The following is a 15,129-nucleotide window of genomic DNA, read 5'->3' on the forward strand; positions in this document are numbered from 1 at the left end:
AATCCGTATATGACTAAATATATTAATATTATGACTCTGACTTAGGCTAGGCAAAGGATGAGTTGTCTGCTCTTGGCGTAGATGGCAGAGGAGTGGCGTGCGACGTGCACCTCCTCGGTACACACAAGGATGCTTTTCGCTGATATTTTGGTAGGTCTCGCTTAAAACTAAAATACAATATTAAAAACGAGGTGGAACGTTGTGAGTTGCTGGGGACACCGCAACTCTACAGTTATACCCGATACTAAGTCAGTATGGCTCTCCTGCGGCAGACGCCGCTAATATTGAACCACACGACAAAGAGTGCGTGCGAGAGAGACAGAAAATCAGTCTGAGCGTGACGTCGGGCGCTGCGTAGCCACTGAAAATTGATTTCTTGCTTTTGGCTACAAAAATGATCCGATCTGATCCAGATTCAGCAATCTGATAGATATGGTAATTATCTATGATTCTGCGTTTTTAGTTTTCTCGAATGTGCAATATTGTGGATGCCACAGATTTTCGTTCTTTGTGGGGGCGGAAGTGGGCGGGGCGAAGTTTTGAAATATTTTTGTAGCAGTGACATATCACAGAAGTCTGGATCTATACTTTATGGGGTCGGAAACGATTCCTTCTGGACGTTACACACATCCACTTTTACCACAAATCTAATATACCCCAATACTCATTTTGAGTATCGGGTATAATTAGTTCCGTTCCAAATATTCATATGCGAATATGTAAGTATTTTTTTCTCAATTCATTAGTTTCTTCCTCGACGCCTTCTCGTATAATTGGTAGTATTTTCCTTTGCGGCACACACTTAGATTAGGTATCTATATATGTATGACGTATATATGTAATCTTTATGTATGTTTGGTTTACGTTTTACGGTTTACTGTTTACGGCATAGACACTATACATAGCTGTTGAAATTTACTTTCTTTACGTTATAAATACTTGAAATACGAGTAGTTGAATAATTTTATGCGCGCACATTCTATATGCGCTGTATAATTCACTTTCTCTCCGATTTCTTAGATTTCATTGCGAAATGCTGATGATGCGTTATGGATTAGGTTATCAAAACGATTTCAAAACATTCAACTGTGATTTGCCTTCAAACCAACCAGAAATGAAATGAAAGTCAAAATACAAATCTGAAAAAATCAGAAATCAACTTAAAGACAAACCAAATTAATTGAAACTCGAAACAAACAAACAAGAACCCGAAAATAAACTTGGTTAAAAGTAGTATATAGATATATATGTTGGATGCAGTCTCTGTTATAACATATGTACAGGGTATGGACATGCATGGCTTTCGTGGTTAGTCACATTTAGTTAGGGGTTAGGGTTTAGAGTTTAGTTTAGAGAACTTACAACTGTCGACGACTAGTGTCAGCGATCATAATCATTCACAATCAAGTTAGTAAGTAAATGAACAAGAACAAAGGAAATTAGTGGATTGAGATTAGTTACTGCACCAGAACTACGATTAACGACTTGTGTGCATCTGTGATTGAGTGTGTGTGATCCGTAGATCTCTGGATCTGGTCGCATTGGTCTTACCTTTCAATCAGTTTACGCATCTCTTCGGTGGTGTGCTGATCTTTCGGTTGGGGGGATCGCTTCCCAGCTGCGATTTCCGCATTTTATACGAGTATATTCAAAATATTTGCAATAGAAATTTGTGTGTTTTTTTTTTATTTGTTTTGTTTTGCCCGAACCGAAAAAGTAGGATATTACATATTTGGATTTACAATGCCATAAAATAAATAAAAAGAAAAACATATATCAAATGAAAATAAAACATTGGGTATCGGCTTAAGTCCAAACACGTGTTCGATGTCCCATCGAAAATGAATAATTCGTGAAGGATAGAGGTAGTGGTAGGGGTAGGGGTAGGGTACTTTGAAATGAGTGTTGATCCCACTAGAGAAGGTCCTCTATGAGGTCATCGCATGCAGATTTCTAGTCACAAGGGTTTCGATTTCTCCCCATGGTCGTTAGATACAAAACTTAAAAACGAATATCAGAGATATAAAAATAAGCAAAAACCAAGTAACAAAATCTGAATAAACGAGGGGGAACGTTGTGAGTTGCTGCGGACACCGCAACTCTACGGTTATACCCGATACGAAGTCAGTATGGCTCTCCTCCGGCAGACGCTGCTAATATTAAACGACAAGACAAAGAGTGCGTGCGAGAGAGACAGAAAATCAGTCTGAGCGTGACGTCGGTCGCTGCGTAGCCACTGCAAATTGATTTGTTCCTATTGGCTATAAAAATGATCTGATCTGATCCAGATTCAGCAATCTGATAGATATGGTTATTATCTATGATTCTGCGTTTTTAGTTTTCTCGAATGTGCAATATTGTGGATGCAACAGATTTTCGTCCTTTGTGGGGGCGGAAGGGGGTGGGGCGAAATTCTGAGATATACGTTTTATAGTGAGATCTAACAGAAGTGCGGATACCGAATTTGGTTACTCTAGCCTTAATAGTCTCTGAGATTTGTGGATGCCCCAGATTTTCGTCCTTTGCGGGGGCGGAAGGGGGTTTGGCGAAATTTGGACACAAAACGGTCAAGGTCCGATATCACAAGAGTGTGGATACCAAATTTGGTTGCTCTGGCTCTTATAGGTTCTGAGATCCTTGAACTCATATTTTGCAATTGGCAAAACCGACCATGAAACCTGTGTCTTAGAGAGAGACAGAGCGAGAAAGAATGAAATTGTTTTCTTGATTCTGGCTATAATAATTATACGATCTGGTTGAGATCTTACATTTTAAAACATATAGTCATCCTCTACGATTCTGCGTTTTTGGTTTTATCGTATCTTTAAAAATGTGGATGCCACAGATTTTCGTCCTTTGTGGGGGCGGAAGTGGGCGGGGCGAAGTTTTGAAATATTTTTGTAGCAGTGACATATCACAGAAGTCTGGATACAAAACATCGTTGCTCTAGCTCTTATAGTCTTTGAGCACTAGGCGCTGAAGGGGACGGACAGACGGACGGACGGACAGACGGACAGACAGACATGGCTCAATCGACTCGGCTATTGATGCTGATCAAGAATATATATACTTTATGGGGTCGGAAACGAATTCTTCTGGACGTTACACACATCCACTTTTACCACAAATCTAATATACCCCAATACTCATTTTGAGTATCGGGTATAAAAACTTAAGACATTTACAACACGGATGTTCTTTTGCAAAATTGTTTAGCAAAACACAGCATGAATATTTGTAGATTGTATGAGCGGGACAACCAAAAGCACTCTGACTGATGGGAAATGAGGGGGTCACTGGATCTATTATATCTTGAGCATATCTTTTATGTGACGGTGAGGGGGATCGTGATTGGTTATCGAATGATGATGGATAATCACGCTATCTAGCTCAACTTCGGCTTGCATCACTCACCCTCATTGGTGTCTTCTGATCAATTTATGTATAGGTTATATTTTATACAAAAATTTCGAAAAAATAGAGTTGAAAGAGTTGACGAATTGGTTGTGTTAAAATTAGACGAATTCGAATTTTGGAAATTTACCAAAGCGAATATGAGGTTAAATATCGAATGCAAAACAACAACTTGGGTCTCGTCTGAGCTTCTCTTTGGGTCAAAACTTACCGCCATAGTTGCCGCGTGGTCCGTGATCGCGGTCGCACTCAGCCTCTGAGATCTCGTTGCTCTCCTTGGAGTCGTTGAATGAGGAGTTGCTCATGTCATGGTTGCGTGGTGGCGGTGGTGGAGGCTCGGGCGAGCCATTTCCAGGATTGCGAGCAGAGCCTGGCGATCATGCAGAAATATTAGTAGAGATTCGACTGGGTATCGACTGGGATTCTCTGGTTCACGTTCACTTACCAACGCTGCGACGTCCCATGGATCCACGAGAGCCGTAATGATCGTAGGGCTGTCCATACCGGCCGCCGTACTGGGAGCCATACTGATCCTCCTCGGGGGCACAGTTGGCTGGATCATCGCATTCGGGTCCGGGTCCAGAGTACAGGCTACCGCCCTGAGAGTTGACGCGAGTGTAGCGAGGCTGTAAAAGGGGAAAATCAAGTCATGCCGCCCGCACGGATCCGTTTACTCACATATTGATCCTCCTCGGCACAGTTGGCTGGATCGTCGTATTCAGGAGCTGGAGTGTAGATCGACGACTGTCCGCCCTGGCTGTTCTTGCGTTGGTAGCGATTGGCGCGAGGCATCGACTGAGATCCCGATCGCGAGTGCACATGTCCTGGATGTCCGGGTGGCAGCATGGTGCCGGCATGGCCGGGCACGGGGCCAGTGTGTCCGTTCTGGTGCGGGAAGGTCTGGAAGTTCATGGCCTTGGTGGGATCCATTTCCTCGCGGAATCCGAGCAGGTGGAAGGTGGAATAGGGGCAGATATCATCTTCCATGCCTTGCGGGAAGATAACTCAATTAGCATGGGTGTTTGGCTCAACTGCAGGCGACAGTGGTGTCTCGAGTGGTTCTGTTTAGTGTTTTTAGTATGCTTGAATGAATGCTGTTCCCCCGTAGCCATTGCCATAGCCATAGCCCCCATTAAATGGTTACTTACTACTTTGTTAGCTCGATGTGACCAGGCGTTAGACTACAACTGGTTAGTGTTGGTAAATCAACTAAAAGAGGATTAGTGGTTGGGTGTGGGTTACTTTCGGAGTTGGGGACTTGGGGGTGTGAGTACTGAAATAAAAAAGACCGCAGAGGGAGGCAGCTGCTCCTCTCCAGTCCTCCTACCTGGATGCCTGTAGTGGCACTCAGTGTTGCCGTGGGCATGACCATATTGATTGCCGTGCAGGGGCACTGGCGGGGCCTTCAGCTCCTCGTACAGGTTGGGGCGACGCGGATCCCACGTGGAGTGGTTCGTGCGCAAGCCACCGCGGTGGCCTATGGTTTCGTGTTACGCGATCGTTTCGTTTTATGATCATGGGGTGTGGTATGATTCGGTGTGGTGGATTCGTTTTCGTGTGGTATTTTTCAAATTTCCAATTTCGTACAACATCAAAGATAAGTCAATGGAAATCATAATGGAACCGAAGCAACCGAAGGGTGCGGTGGGGTAGGAGAGTGGGAGGCAAGAGGTTTAAATCATAAGTTCAATTGCAATCAAAAATGTAGGGCTGCTTCCGCAATATTCGACTCAACATTGCGGATGTATCCCGAACAGAAAAAAGCTTAGCTCAAAATTTATTTGTCTAAATTTACAACAACATTTAGGAATGGTTTATTCTTTCGTTCATTTCATGCTGGGAATCTTTTGGTTCTGGGAACAGGAACAGGACCAGGACTCAGGGAGGACTTAACTCAAAAGGAAGCGCTCCAAAAAAGCAACATTAGGAATTTTTCGGTCTCGACAAAAGCTTAGCTCGAGTGTCGTGTGTGGGCAGATGGGCGTGTCACCGCCTACCTCTCTGAGTATGTGTCTGAGTGTGTGTGCAATAGCAACGCAAAATACTTGATATCTTTTCGGTTTCTTTTTTATCTTTTGGTTTGCAAAGTAAATGGAAGAAAGAACTAAGCCCCAGGCCATGCCCGGGGATGCTCAGGTGCATCTCAGGTGCGTCTCCCCGGTCGTGGGCTCGAGGCATTAATAAATGTTGCATTGGAAATTTAGATGCTTACTTATGACTGTACCTCGCTTAATCCGGTCGCAGGTGTTGTAGTTGGAGCCGGGCACGGGGGGCAGCTTCCGGTTGGGTGGCGCAATGTAGCCGAGCTCGTCGCGCAGGTCCGGGCGGCGCTTGTCCAGGGTGGCGCCGGCTCCCATTGTCTGATTGTAAACTACATCGTCTAGAATTAATATATGATATCGCCAACTCAATATTGAAACACTGAAGATGCTGTTCAAAGTGACCGCCACGATAATTAGATATTGATCTCTAACAACACTGCGCATGTGCCCTGCTGCATATCGATGTTCTCATATCGATGTTCTCATATCGATATTCTTCTTTCGGCGTCTGTCTCTTGCGTATGTTACTCGGAAGCACATATAATTCTGTATACTGATCTTCTGCTGTCTTACAAATAAAATAACTTTAACAGGTTATGGGCCCAGACACCAATTCACCCAGAAACAGTATAAAACAGAAACAGTGAGAAACAATAAACATTGTTTGGTGCTTAGTGAAAAGCAGTGCTAAAAAAATGGCATAGACTCATAAGTGTATGTGTGTACATAGAAAGGCAAAAGAACAAGTTGAACAAATTCGCATTGTGTTTTTATACCCGATACTCAAAATGAGTATTGGGGTATATTAGATTTGTGGTAAAAGTGGATGTGTGTAACGTCCAGAAGGAATCGTTTCCGACCCCATAAAGTATATATATTCTTGATCAGCATCAATAGCCGAGTCGATTGAGCCCTGTCTGTCTGTCCGTCTGTCCGTCCGTCCGTCCGTCCGTCCGTCCGTCCGTCCGTCCGTCCGTCCGTCCGTCTGTCCGTCCGTCTGTCCGTCCGTCCGTCCCCTTCAGCGCCTAGTGCTCAAAGACTATAAGAGCTAGAGCAACGATGTTTTGGATCCAGACATCTGTGATATGTCACTGCTACAAAAATTATTTCAAAACTTTGCCCCGCCCACTTCCGCCCCCACAAAGGACGAAAACCTGTGGCATCCACAATTTTAAAGATATGAGAAAACCAAAAACGTAGAGTTGTAGAGAATGACCATATCTTTAAGACTGCGGAATCTGAATTGGATCGTATTATTATTATAGCCAGCATCAAGAAAACAATTTCATTTTTTCTCGCCCTGTCTCTCTCTAACACACACGTAGCATAGGCGACTTTGCTTAGAGTAAAACATTAGCGCCTAGATCTCAGAGACTACAAAAGCTAGAGCAACCAAATTTGGTATCCACACTCCTAATATATCGGACCGAGACGAGTTTGTTTCAAAATTTCGCCACACCCCCTTCCGCCCCCGCAAAGGACGAAAATCTGGGGCATCCACAAATCTCAGAGACTATTAAGGCTAGAGTAACCAAATTTGGTATCCGCACTTCTGTTAGATCTCACTATAAAACGTATATCTCAGAATTTCGCCCCACCCCCTTCCGCCCCCACAAAGAACGAAAATCTGTTGCATCCACAATATTGCACATTCGAGAAAACTAAAAATGCAGAATCATAGATAATGACTATATCTATCAGATTGCTGAATCTGGATCATATCGGATCATTTTTGTAGCCAAAAGCAAGAAATCAATTTTCAGTGGCCACGCAGCGCCCGACGTCACGCTCAGACTGATTTTCTGTCTCTCTCGCACGCACTCTTTGTCGTGTGGTTCAATATTAGCGGCGTCTGCCGCAGGAGAGCCATACTGACTTAGTATCGGGTATAACTGTAGAGTTGCGGTGTACGCAGCAACTCACAACGTTCCCCCTCGTTTTGATTAGATTTTTGCAGCGAATCGGACCGTTGCCGTGGTTTAAAGTCCAAAATAAAGCAGTCCCAACGGATCAAGAAACACAAAAGCGAACGGAGACTCAAGTGTGTATACCAAAAAGTGCGTATGCCAAGCCGCACAAAACCGCGAGTGTGTATACCCAAAAGTGTGTATACCAAGGCATAGAAAATCGCGAGTGTGTGTGTGTAAATAGCAACTCGGAGGGATACTTAAAAGAAATCGAAAAAACAAAAGAAAGACACGGACAACAGTATTGTCGTCGTAGTTGCTTTGTGCATGAAACGATCGACAGTTACAAATTTTGCACTGTGGGAAAATAAGTATCAAAAATGAGTGGAAATATGAATTTCAATATTGAGAAACTGGACGAAAACAATTATAGCACATGGGAAGTTTTGATGAGAAGTGTTCTCATACAAAATGATTTGTGGCCAATCTTCAGTGGTAAAATTGAGCTTAGTGAAAGTGCAACAAATGAGCAACGTGCAGCTTTTGAACTAATGGATCAAAAGGCGTTGGCGTCAATTTTACTTTGTGTTAAATCGACCCAACTAAACAATATTAAAAATTGTGTATCGTCGTCACAGGCATGGCAAAAGCTAAATAAAATTCACAGGCCAAGCGGACCAGCAAGGGTAGTGCTTTTAATTAAACAATTGTTGACGTTAAAAATGTCGGATGGTATAAGTGCACAGGAATATTTGCGGAAATTCCAGGTGGTACACGAGGCTTTAGCAGAGGTCAACATAAAGGTTGATGAAAAGATCTTATCAGTTGTGTTGCTAAATGGTTTGCCTAAATCGTATGAAAGTTTTGTTGTTGCGATTGAGACGCGAGATGATTTGCCGAGCTTGAGCATGCTAAAAATAAAAATTTCTGAAGAAGCGAAGATAGCATTAGCAAGGAAATTACAAGTAGCGCGGAACTACACGTCAGTTATGACAAAAACAATTTTAAGAAAAACTTTAAGGGCAAAAAGTGTTTTAAGTGCGGAAAGGAAGGGCATTTTAAATCGGAATGCCGTGCTAAAAGCAAGCAGGAAGGAGCAAAAAACAAGGGCGCAAACAGTAAAAGCGGGGAAAGATTGGGTACAATGTTTTGCGTAACCGAATATGCCAAAGTGGAACCAGAAAAATATGTACCAATCCTAAGTTTAGCTAAGCCAAATGACCAGATGTTAAATGCATGGTGCATAGACAGTGGCGCAACGGCGCATCTATGTTGTGACAAGGAACGCTTTGTGTCGTTCACGGAAGATAATCAAAAAGTATTTTTAGCCGGCGGTAAATCACTTATTGCTGAAGGGCATGGAACTGTTCAAGTAAAGTTCGGTGATAGATCCGTTACGCTGGAAAAGGTTATCTTGGTACCAGATTTGCAGTACAATTTTATATCGGTCACAAAACTATTAAAACATGGAAAAAAAGTTGTGTTTGAGAAAATCAAGCGATGATTTTTGAAAACGGAAAAATAGTTATAAAGGCACATCTGGAAAATGGATTGTTTATGGTTAAGGACAATCAGGAAAAGTGTATGAACATTGTAAATGTTGAGGCATATGCATTCAAATGGCACAATAGGTTCGGCCATGTACATTTTGACGCATTAAAGGAAATGGTTAACAAGGAGATGGTAATAGGTCTCAAGGGCATATAAAAGCCAAAACAAGTGTGTGCAACATGCGCAAAAAGTAAAATTTGCGTGCAACCATTTCAATCGAGCACAAACAGGTCAAAGGGCGTTCTAGACTTAATACATACTGATGTATGCGGTCCAATGCAAAAGCAGTCAATGGGAGGCAATCGATATTTCGCCACATTTATTGATGATTGTTCAAGATATGTATCAGTAAGTTTCCTTAAAACCAAAGATCAGGTTTTCGAGGCTTTTAAAGAATTTAAAAGTCAAGTTGAGTGCCAAACTGGGAGAAAAGTCAAGGTTTTACGAAGGTACAATGGCCGAGAATACATATCAAACGTTTTTGATAATTACCTAAACCAAAATGGAATAAAGCGAAACTTAACAGTGCCATATACACCTCAACAAAACGGAGTTGCAGAAAGGGCCAACAGAACATTGGTAGAAATGGCAAGAAGTATGCTGCTGCATGCTGGGTTAAGTGAATGCTATTGGGCAGAAGCGATTCGAACTGCCACGTATTTGCGAAATAGAGTGGCAAGCAGCTGCTTGAGCGGGGTGACACCTTTTGAAATATGGACAGGTAGAAAGCCAGTGGTATCGCATTTAAGAGTTTTTGGCTCAGTAGCGATAGCTCTAGATAAAACAAAGAAATCAAAGTTCGCACAGAAAGGCTTAGAGTATATAATGGTGGGCTACTCGGATACGGCCAAAGCATACCGTTTGGTCAGTAAAGAAACCAGGAAACTCGTAGAGAGTAGGGATGTCATTTTTGTAGAACCTGAAGGGGGCAAACTAAATGCATCATGTTCCAATGACATGGCATCAATTGAGGTTCAACAAAACCAGGACTCTGAACCCGAAATGGATAGCAAGCAATTTAAAGATCCAGAAAATGAGCCAGAAAATCAGGAGGAGATTAGGTCTAGTAATGACATTCTTCCAGAACCAATAAGAGGACCAGGACGCCCAACCATAGTACGGACGTGCAAACCAGGACGACCATGGAAGCAGTATCATATGCTCAATGCGATACTGGCAGCAGACGTACAAGTTCCACAAAACTACGCACAAGCTGAACGGTCTACTGAAGGCGAGATATGGAAAGCATCAATGAAGGACGAGTACGAATCTATCGTGAAGAACGGCACGTGGTCGCTTACTAAATTGCCTAGCGGGAAAAAGTCCATTGGATGCAGATGGGTTTACGCAGTTAAGTCCAATCCGGATGGAAGCGTGAACAGGCTCAAATCACGTCTGGTGGCGAAAGGTTGTAGCCAACGCTACGGGAACGACTACAAGGAAACATTTGCACCAGTTGTTCGCCACGCAACTATCAGGTTGATAATTGCACTTGCAGTCGAACATGGTCTCCACCTACATCAAATGGATGTTGTCACGGCGTATCTCAACGGCGAATTGGAAGATGAGGTTTTTATGAGACAACCTGAGGGCTTCATAAGCGAAGTTCACCCAAATCACGTTTTTAGGCTTCACAAAAGTATATATGGCCTAAAACAATCAGGAAGAGTGTGGAACTCTACGTTGGATGCAACGCTGAGACGCATTGGTTTTATACCGACTGTCAACGAACCCTGTCTGTATTGTAAGCCAGGTAAAAATATGTGTCTAATAGCTGTCTACGTAGATGACATTATTTTGGCGTGTAAGGACCTAGATGATATATCTGATATCAAGATAAAGATCGCAGCAGAATTTGATGTGGTTGACATCGGGCCTATGCAATACTTTTTAGGTATTGAGGTGAAACGTGAAGGCAGTACGGGTGCGATTTCAATCAGCCAACGGAAGTATATTAGAGAGTTGCTCGAACAGTACAATTTGAAAGATTGTCGACAGACGTCCACGCCTCTTGAAGCTGGTTACCAGGTGGCATGCAACAAAGAGGACTGCCGCAGGGTCGACATCACATCGTTCCAAAAGCTAATTGGAGAGTTATCTTATCTTGCTGTTATGACTCGTCCGGACATTGCGCATTCGGTGAACAAATTAGCACAACGTAACAAGGATCCTCATTCCGAGCATGAAGCGGCAGCCAAGCACATCCCTCGATATTTGGCAAAAACTATCGACTGGGTGATATGCTAGCAAGGAAGCAAGGAAAGGCAATTGAGTGTTTTGTTGATGCAGATTGGGCAAGTGATATGACGAACCGAAAGTCATTCACTGGCTATGTATGCATGTTGGCAGGAGGAGCGGTTTCTTGGGAGTCAAGAAAGCAATCGACGGTTGCCCTCAGTTCCACGGAGGCAGAGTACATAGCCTTATCATCTGCAGCAAAAGAGGCGATATACTTTCGCAGCCTACTGATTGACTTGAAGCTGATGTCCAAGGAGTCAGCTATTCAGATGTACGGCGACAACATTGGAGCACAGCAGCTTGCTAAAAACCCCATGTTTCATGCACGTACAAAGCACATCGACGTCAAGATACATCATATTCGAGAGGTTCTCAAGAGAGGTGAAGTCAACATTGCGTATCTGCCAACCGATGAGATGATAGCAGATGTCCTCACAAAGAACATAGCCAAGGTTAAGCACCATAAATTTGTATTCGCATTTGGTTTAAAAGATCGTTTATAAGTGCTTGACATGTTATTGAATATTAGTTAAGTATATTTAAAGTTTGTAAACATGCGTTGTGTTGAGGAGGAGTGTTCAAAGTGACCGCCACGATAATTAGATATTGATCTCTAACAACACTGCGCATGTGCCCTGCTGCATATCGATGTTCTCATATCGATATTCTTCTTTCGGCGTCTGTCTCTTGCGTATGTTACTCGGAAGCACATATAATTCTGTATACTGATCTTCCGCTGTCTTACAAATAAAATAACTTTAACAGATGCTTTTCCGTCATTGCATTGCGGCTCGAATGCAATCAACTCGCATACTTTACTTCTGTTTTTTCTTTTCTTTTTTTTTCTCGATTTCGACTTGTTCCGTCACTCGTTTTTGGGTTTGTTTTTTTGGTGCGGCATTTCAACACACTAAATGTGCTAATTAGTAGCTCAAAAATACAAGTTACAATTGCAAAAAAAAAAAACTCCAAAAGATGTTACGTGAAGTGTTTTTGGTTTTTTGGTTGAGTCTCAAAACATACCAACTGGTCAACGATTAACATTTAGCAATTACGATTAACAATGGAATGAAATGAGCGATGAACTTAATTTTGCATTTACTCGACTTTACTTTTAGCATTGATCCAATGAACGATCTCTATTGCGATTTCAAAAAGCATCTTAGTTTGGTTTCAAAGAACAGGGGAAAAAGTGCGGAAAGTGTTCAACTGAAAACGGTTACGATAGATTTGATTTGATTTGTCTTGTTTTGTGGATGATATGTACGAGTATAGTATATAGCTATATAGATAGGATAGTATTGGTGAGAAGTCGTTTCGAATGTAAAAGTTGCTTAGGTCATAAGCAAAACGTATATACAACAATAAGGCTAGCATAGGTATACGATTATCTTTTACTTGGGTTAAACTAACATTTGGATATAGGAAAGGACCAAGAGCTTGTTGCCTGGGCTGTTGGCCCTTTTTATACCCGATACTCAAAATGAGTATTGGGGTATATTAGATTTGTGGTAAAAGTGGATGTGTGTAACGTCCAGAAGGAATCGTTTCCGACCCCATAAAGTATATATATTCTTGATCAGCATCAATAGCCGAGTCGATTGAGCCCTGTCTGTCTGTCCGTCCGTCCGTCCCTATTAGCGCCTAGTGCTCAAAGACTATAAGAGCTAGAGCAACGATGTTTTGGATCCAGACTTCTGTGATATGTCACTGCTACAAAAATATTTCAAAACTACGCCCCGCCCACTTCCGCCCCCACAAAGAACGAAAATCTGTGGCATCCACAATTTTAAAGAAATGAGAAAACCAAAAACGCAGAATCGTAGAGAATGACCATATCTTTTAGACTGCAGAATCTGAATTGGATCGTATTATTATTATAGCCAGCATCAAGAAAACAATTTCATTTTTTCTAGCCCTGTCTCTCTCTAACACACACGTAGCATAGGCGGGTGTGAGTACTGAAATAAAAAAGACCGCAGAGGTTCGAGCGCAAGCCACCGCGGTGGCCTATGGTTTCGTGTTACGCGAACGTTTCGTTTTATGATCATGGGGTGTGGTATGATTCGGTGTGGTGGATTCGTTTTCGTGTGGTATTTTTCAAATTTCCAATTTCGTACAACATCAAAGATAAGTCAATGGAAATCATAATGGAACCGAAGCAACCGAAGTGTGCGGTTGGGTAGGAGAGTGGGAGGCAAGAGGTTTAAATCATAAGTTCAATTGCAATCAAAAATGTAGGGCTGCTTCCGCAATATTTGACTCAACATTGCGGATGTATCCCGAACAGAAAAAAGCTTAGCTCAAAATTTATTTGTCTAAATTTACAACAACATTTAGGAATGGTTTATTCTTTCGTTCATTTCATGCTGGGAATCTTTTGGTTCTGGGAACAGGAACAGGACCAGGACTCAGGGAGGACTTAACTCAAAAGGAAGCGCTCCAAAAAAGCAACATTAGGAATTTTTCGGTCTCGACAAAAGCTTAGCTCGAGTGTCGTGTGTGGGCAGATGGGCGTGTCACCGCCTACCTCTCTGAGTATGTGTCTGAGTGTGTGTGCAATAGCACCGCAAAATACTTGATATCTTTTCGGTTTCTTTTTTATCTTTTGGTTTGCAAAGTAAATGGAAGAAAGAACTAAGCCCCAGGCCATGCCCGGGGATGCTCAGGTGCATCTCAGGTGCGTCTCCCCGGTCGTGGGCTCGAGGCATTAATAAATGTTGCATTGGAAATTTAGATGCTTACTTATGACTGTACCTCGCTTAATCCGGTCGCAGGTGTTGTAGTTGGAGCCGGGCACGGGGGGCAGCTTCCGGTTGGGTGGCGCAATGTAGCCGAGCTCGTCGCGCAGGTCCGGGCGGCGCTTGTCCAGGGTGGCGCCGGGTCCCATTGTCTGATTGTAAACTACATCGTCTAGAATTAATATATGATATCGCCAACTCAATATTGAAACGCTGAAGATGCTGTTCAAAGTGACCGCCACGATAATTAGATATTGATCTCTAACAACACTGCGCATGTGCCCTGCTGCATATCGATGTTCTCATATCGATGTTCTCATATCGATATTCTTCTTTCGGCGTCTGTCTCTTGCGTATGTTACTCGGAAGCACATATAATTCTGTATACTGATCTTCTGCTGTCTTACAAATAAAATAACTTTAACAGGTTATGGGCCCAGACACCAATTCACCCAGAAACAGTATAAAACAGAAACAGTGAGAAACAATAAACATTGTTTGGTGCTTAGTGAAAAGCAGTGCTAAAAAAATGGCATAGACTCATAAGTGTATGTGTGTACATAGAAAGGCAAAAGAACAAGTTGAACAAATTCGCATTGTGTTTTTTTGATTAGATTTTTGCAGCGAATCGGACCGTTGCCGTGGTTTAAAGTCCAAAATAAAGCAGTCCCAACGGATCAAGAAACACAAAAGCGAACGGAGACTCAAGTGTGTATACCAAAAAGTGCGTATGCCAAGCCGCACAAAACCGCGAGTGTGTATACCCAAAAGTGTGTATACCAAGGCATAGAAAATCGCGAGTGTGTGTGTGTAAATAGCAACTCGGAGGGATACTTAAAAGAAATCGAAAAAACAAAAGAAAGACACGGACAACAGTATTGTCGTCGTAGTTGCTTTGTGCATGAGACGATCGACAGTTACAAATTTTGCACTGTGGGAAAATAAGTATCAAAAATGAGTGGAAATATGAATTTCAATATTGAGAAACTGGACGAAAACAATTATAGCACATGGGAAGTTTTGATGAGAAGTGTTCTCATACAAAATGATTTGTGGCCAATCTTCAGTGGTAAAATTGAGCTTAGTGAAAGTGCAACAAATGAGCAACGTGCAGCTTTTGAACTAATGGATCAAAAGGCGTTGGCGTCAATTTTACTTTGTGTTAAATCGACCCAACTAAACAATATTAAAAATTGTGTATCGTCGTCACAGGCATGGCAAAAGCTAAATAAAATT

The 15,129-nt window shown here is 42.4% G+C and overlaps 1 pseudogene; it reads right to left on the reverse strand.

Annotated features, from left to right (window-relative positions):
• Positions 1-1,187: 1,187 nt before the first annotated feature.
• LOC117191944 overlaps positions 1,188-15,129 on the reverse strand; it is a 120,016-nt pseudogene continuing 106,074 nt past the window's right edge.

The sequence above is a fragment of the Drosophila miranda genome (genome assembly GCF_003369915.1).
Source record: "Drosophila miranda strain MSH22 chromosome Y unlocalized genomic scaffold, D.miranda_PacBio2.1 Contig_Y1_pilon, whole genome shotgun sequence".
In the NCBI taxonomy this organism is placed as follows: Eukaryota; Metazoa; Arthropoda; class Insecta; order Diptera; family Drosophilidae; genus Drosophila; species Drosophila miranda.